The sequence below is a fragment of the Silurus meridionalis genome, chromosome 3 (genome assembly GCF_014805685.1).
Source record: "Silurus meridionalis isolate SWU-2019-XX chromosome 3, ASM1480568v1, whole genome shotgun sequence".
Lineage (NCBI taxonomy): Eukaryota > Metazoa > Chordata > Actinopteri > Siluriformes > Siluridae > Silurus > Silurus meridionalis.
This window is the reverse complement of record NC_060886.1, coordinates 31,969,430-31,975,420: the sequence shown is the minus strand read 5'-3', so window position 1 is coordinate 31,975,420 and position 5,991 is coordinate 31,969,430. Positions and strand designations below refer to the sequence as shown.

General features: G+C 37.5%; 2 non-coding genes across 2 annotated transcripts; both read left to right on the top strand.

Annotated features, from left to right (window-relative positions):
* Positions 1–845: 845 nt before the first annotated feature.
* Positions 846–935, top strand: trnar-ucu. The gene is given in 2 exon segments: positions 846–882; positions 900–935. It is a non-coding gene; the product is annotated as a tRNA-Arg (tRNA).
* An 884-nt stretch (positions 936–1,819) lies between these two features.
* On the top strand, positions 1,820–1,892 carry trnam-cau. Its single transcript has one exon. It is a non-coding gene; the product is annotated as a tRNA-Met (tRNA).
* Positions 1,893–5,991: the final 4,099 nt, after the last annotated feature.

Genomic DNA, 5,991 nt, shown 5'->3' with positions numbered 1-5,991 from the left:
GGTTCAAGTTGTTTGTTCTTGCCGATTCCTCAAATGGATACACTATTATTATTATTTAATGCATAGTATTGTAGCCCTACAGGCTAGGATTTGCAGAACCCTACTGTAGTGTATTGTGTTAGTTTTTGTTGCACTCTTTATTTTTTTATACATACTGTACTGTGTTGTTTTATTGTTACACAATTCCCTTTTTAATGCTGTCCTTGCTAATGTGTATTTTTAATAAACACAAAGGAAACACATTCCTTGTTGTAGTACTGTACTTCTCACTGTGATCCTGGCTCAGTGATCCACAGCTCATTATGTAATTGACAGCTCATTATGCGACCCATTGTCTACAAAGCTGTCAGTCACATCATGTCGACGCCTCTTCGCATATGGCCTTTCAAAGTAAAAAGTGTCTTTTAAATTTTAAATCAAATTATTGTTTAATGTGAATGAGCAGGCAGAATGATTTTCACATGATTAAAAATAAAAAAAACCTACATTGGAAGATCTGTTTTCAAAAAGTCTTGGGGAAACATGTGTACTGTTGGTTTTGTGGCCTTATTTCAGTGATGTTTTTTTTTTGCTTTTTTAAAAACCACGCATAAACCTTATTTTGTCAAAAATACAAACACACATAAGTTGTTTACATATTATGATAGCCCAGTTTGTGCTGAATACAGTGTAATAAGTCAATAATATATTTTAAAAGCAACTAAAAAGAACCAAATGTAAGAGCATGTCAAAATCTCTCAAGGGGTCAAAAACACCCTCAGACTCCAGAGGGTTAAACAGACTACGAGCCATCCGTTGAGATTTACAGTTCAGAGATAGTAAAATACAGACTTCCACAACGTAGTGGGTCTGTGGCGCAATGGATAGCGCATTGGACTTCTAGACTCAGCGGTAGAGCTATTGAAAGGTTGTGGGTTCGAGTCCCACCAGAGTCGTTGTGCATTTTTTACTAGTCTTGCTAGTATCTTTCATTTTACACTAGGTAGATTGAAGAGCCATATCGCATGTGACATGTCCGTGCTTCTCGTCCTAAACCCGAAATGCTTTGTTGGGCGCAGTTCCACATGGTTCTACTCATTTGACCAAAACGTTGCTGTACCCTAATCGGATGTTCCAACAAATATTCCTGACACAGAATCATTCCATACTTTGTGCTCACACATCCAAAGCCTACAATAATGTTTGATTAGCAAAGATTAGGAACATAGGCACAACTGTTTTGTCTCATCGGCACAACCATTTATAGACTGCTTGTGTTGATTCAACGGCCAGGCAATGGTGGATTCTGAGGTGTTGATTACATGGGTATGTCTTAAATCCAAAGTGAACAGTCCAATGGTATAGTAATTGTTCTAAATATGATTAAAAATCTCTTATATTAAACCAATACAACATGCATGGGTCCAAGAGCAAACGATCTAGGTCAGCTGAATACCACTTAGGACATTGGTGCCTAATGTTGGTTAGTTGCAGGTCCCCTTTGTTATTGCTGAAAGCGTGGTACCATGGCCATACAAACTGCAATGAAAATCAGGTAAATCGGGTACGACTGTGCTGTGATTTCAACACAAAACATTATAGGCCTTTTTATCAATGAGCAAACTGTTTGTGGTGGTACAACGCCCTAGCAAGCTCAGATTCCGAGGTTTGTAATAACATGGATATACCGTACAGTCAGTTTGGACAGTACATTGGTACAGCAGTTGCTCTAAATCAGTTAAAAAATCTTTTTAGACAAAAGAAAAACAACAGCCAACAGGACCTTTATTGTATTACATTCTCAGAGCTGGGGTTCCTAGTAACGGCCTTCGGCCAGGTCGCCTCGTTAGCGCAGTAGGTAGCGCGTCAGTCTCATAATCTGAAGGTCGTGAGTTCGGTCCTCACACGAGGCACTTTTTCTTTTGAAATCTTCATCACTGCTAGTGGTTCTACAGGCAGACAAACTGGAACAAAAACCAAGTAAAACAGCTACACGTGTTTCGTCTCATCAGCACAAACAATTATATACTGCTTGTGTTGATTCAACTGGCAGGCAATGGCAGATTCCGAGTTCTTGATTACAAGGGGTTTCTCTTACAACCAAAGCGCACAGTCCAGTGGTACAACAATTGTTCTACAAAAGATTTTAGAAATCTCTTATATAAAACAAATATACATTCATCAATTGCTCCTACCACTAAGGACAGTGGTGCCTAATGTTTGTTAGTTGCAGCACTGCTTTGTTATTGCTGTAAGAGTAGGACCCTCAGAGCAATTGCTGTCAACAGTTGTGTGTTGCATGCTAATTTAAACAGAATTTTAGTGGTTTGTTGAGACTATGATCAGATATTAGCAGATCAGACATAGCACGTTTTCACTGCTATGGCATGGCTATTGTTTGTCAATATGTATCTTAACTATATTTGTATTTAATCATATTTTCTGTTGAGGACCTTAGCAAGTCTGAAATTAATGGTAGGACTAGCATTAAGACAAAAATCTAATCTATGCTTCTGCCTTATTAGCTGTTAGCTCGAATGCATATGTTTATGCAATATTTTTTCCTAAAGCTAATAGCAAAGAATTTTCATTCAACAGCTGGCTGAGTATTTGCTATGTGGCAGCAAGGAGGCGGCAAAAGTACACACATCTTTCACTTAAGTAGAAGTACAGATATTCATGTTTTAAAAGACTCTGGTAAAAGTTGAAGTTCTGACTATACTTTTTTTACTGAAGTTACAGTGAAGAAGTTTGGGCTTTGACATGTACTTAATTAGTAGTAAAGGCTTCGTTTTTACTTGTTTCAGTGTCACACTGGTAACTGGACCTCACATCATATTAATATAAGGGCTGTCAGTCGATTCAAATATTTAATCGCGCTGTTCTAAATGTGAAGAGAGATGACAGAGACGTCAGAAAGCGCCCCCTATCTGTTTTCTTTACTTTACAAAAGCACAGCATTTTGTTGTTATTATTATTATTGGGTACAAAAAAAAGTAGAGCCTTTACATATTTGAATGATGTGTTGCTCTGTTCGATCAAAAAAGACAGTAATTTATGTTTGTTTCGTTGTTATGAGAAAAAAATAGCACAAAACGTGCTGCCGTGTTTGCCGCCCCCAGACAGTAAAATGTCGAATGTGCGCATCATGGCTGATTTCAGTGCTGATTTGAGACTTGGCGCATCAGTAAAACAAATGTTTTTGATGGATGTGCAGAATCGGGAAAACCTTCCGTAACCATGGCTGAGTGGATCAGCAGCACTTTTTTAAGTCAACACCGTAGATAATTAAACCGTGAACGAAATACATCTGCTACTGTTGCATGTTCACCATATGGCCTAGACATGGTCACCAATGCAAGAACGTTCAAAGCCTGGCTGTCAGGATGGCTGAGCTTTTTAAGGAGCTGCGTTCAGGTTGCAGTCTCCTCTGGAGGTGTGGGTTTGAATCGCACTTCAGATAGGGGTGTACCTTCTTGGTCAATTTTTCTGTATAATAAAGACTCATCCAAATGCTTGAGCATGTCTTTAGACAAAAAGAGTCTATTTGACATCACTGGCTTGCACACTTGTTTTGTTATCATGATAGCTGAGCATGATCTCTCATTTAAACAGGATCTGGTTCCAGGAATGGCACAAAATTGTGCAACTGTGTGGCTAAATCTGTGTATAAATAAAGTGCAAAAGGGAAAAAAATGCAACATCCGTTTCGCTAGTATCCTGAGTTATTCAAGATATATATATATATATATATATATACAAATCTCCTTCCGTAAATACTGCAGAATTTAATCAGCGGCTCCAAAGCCTAGATCCATCGAGATCGAGGGTCGCTGCAAATGCTAGTCAAAAGGTGCACGTTTTAGCTCTATGTTAAACAGTCTCACGAGCTCTTGTCAAATAGAATACAAAGGTTATCCTGCACTGCACACAGTTTTTCTTTTAGTTTGTCAAGATTTGTATTTATTTCTCCGAACAACCAGATAGGTCCAAAACACACATACTAAGCTTATTTTCAGAAAACAATAAAGGACTGGATTATGCAGATCAGTGTACTCTGTACAGCATTGTTGTAAAATCTGTCCTTTTCACTTGTTCACATTATGCAATACACTGATTTACTTTTATGTGACACTTTTCTTTCACAAACGCTGTAAATAAGAGTGTCATGGTTCATCTATGATCCATCTCCTAATTGAATTATTAAGATAAAATGCCACTATAGAAACGATAAAATAAAGAATCTGAGAAAACTAGCAGATTGACATTGCATTTTTTTCCCTTTGCACTTTATTTACACACAGATTTAGCCACACAGCTGCACACTTTTGTGCCATTCCTGGAATCAGATTCTGTTCAAATGAGAGACCATGCTTAACGATCATGATAACAAAACAAGTGTTCAAGCCAGTAATGTCAAATGAAAGCTAGACTGGTGTGTCACAGCGAGGTTTCAACTATTTTTGTCCAAAGACATGCTCAAGCATTTGGATGAGTCTTCGATATTCAGTGAAATTTTGCCAAAATATTTCAGTATCAAACAAGCAACAGAAGACTTTAACACGCAAATGTAGCAGACGATTTCGTTTGCGGTTTAATTATCTACAGGGTTGACTTAAAATAGTTCTGCTGCAGTGTTAAAGAGCTGTGTTCTGGCAGAACAAGCTGTGGGAAATGTGTAAGAAACAAACGTAGGCAAGATTTTAACATGGTGCAGGAAAACCCCAATGGATTTCAAATCCGTCACCTTACCCACTTAACCATGACTACACAAGGTTCTGCCTTAAGGCCACTGTGGCTTGCGTGCATCAAAGAGAAACCAATGGCAATTTTCTGTTTGGCTCTCACACACCACAGATGTAGACTAGTTCTGAAGTCAACAATAAGCAGTCAGAAGGCAACAAGAGTTTGGGGTTAACATGAATGAGACAGAGGAGTCAGTGATGTAAACATGACTGAGAACAGAGACATTCCTGATCATCATCTTTTCTCTGCTTGTGTTCTATATGTGGATCTTCTATGGTTGTTGTTCAGCCTGCATACATTTATGAAAATGTAATGTTTAATTAGTTTTTTTTTTGTATAAAACACTTCTGTTTGATCATTTTTAATTAAAATATAAATAAATAAATAAATAAATAAATAAATAAATAAATAAATAAATAAATAAATAAATATAAAAGAGGCGAAATTAATCCTCCAGTGCAACACACGTTATGTAGATAGATAGATAGATAGATAGATAGATAGATAGATAGATAGATAGATAGATAGATAGATAGATAGATAGATAGACAGACAGAGTAATATTTGAAAAGTACCAGACTCAAGGTTCAATACATTCCAGGAAACTGAGTGTTCTGGTCTCCACATGGAGGCGTGGGTTTGAATCCACTTCTGACACTAACTTCATTTTCAGGCAGATGGATATATAAATTAGAGATCAATAGATTGATAGGAAAGATGAGCAGGCATATATATGCATTCAGACAGAAAAAAAGATAAGACTGATGTAGATAGATAAGAAACACAAAAAGAAGAATAGATAAGACAAACAAGTAGACAGAAACTTGCAAAAATAGTTTTTTCAGCCACTAAGGGGATAAAAACACAGGCTTGTATGTCAGGATGGCCGAGCGGTCTAAGGCGCCAGACTCAAGGTTCAATACCTTCCAGGAAACTGAGTGTTCTGGTCTCCACATGGAGGCGTGGGTTTGAATCCACTTCTGACAGTGACTTTATTTTCATTAGAAATCAAAACAATAATGAAATAATTATTCCCCTTTGTATTTTAAACACAGACATACAGAATAAACAAGTAGATGGTTACCAAATAGTGGGAAAAACAGCCAGAAAAAAACTGTTAATACAGACTAGCAGGAAGATGGATATATAAATTAGACAGATCGATAGGAAAAACCCAGCCAATAGGGTTGCACAAGCCAGTGCACTCTTAGTGCCGGTCCCAATTACTATTACTGGTAAAGGGAGAGAGGTAGCTGATATGATGGA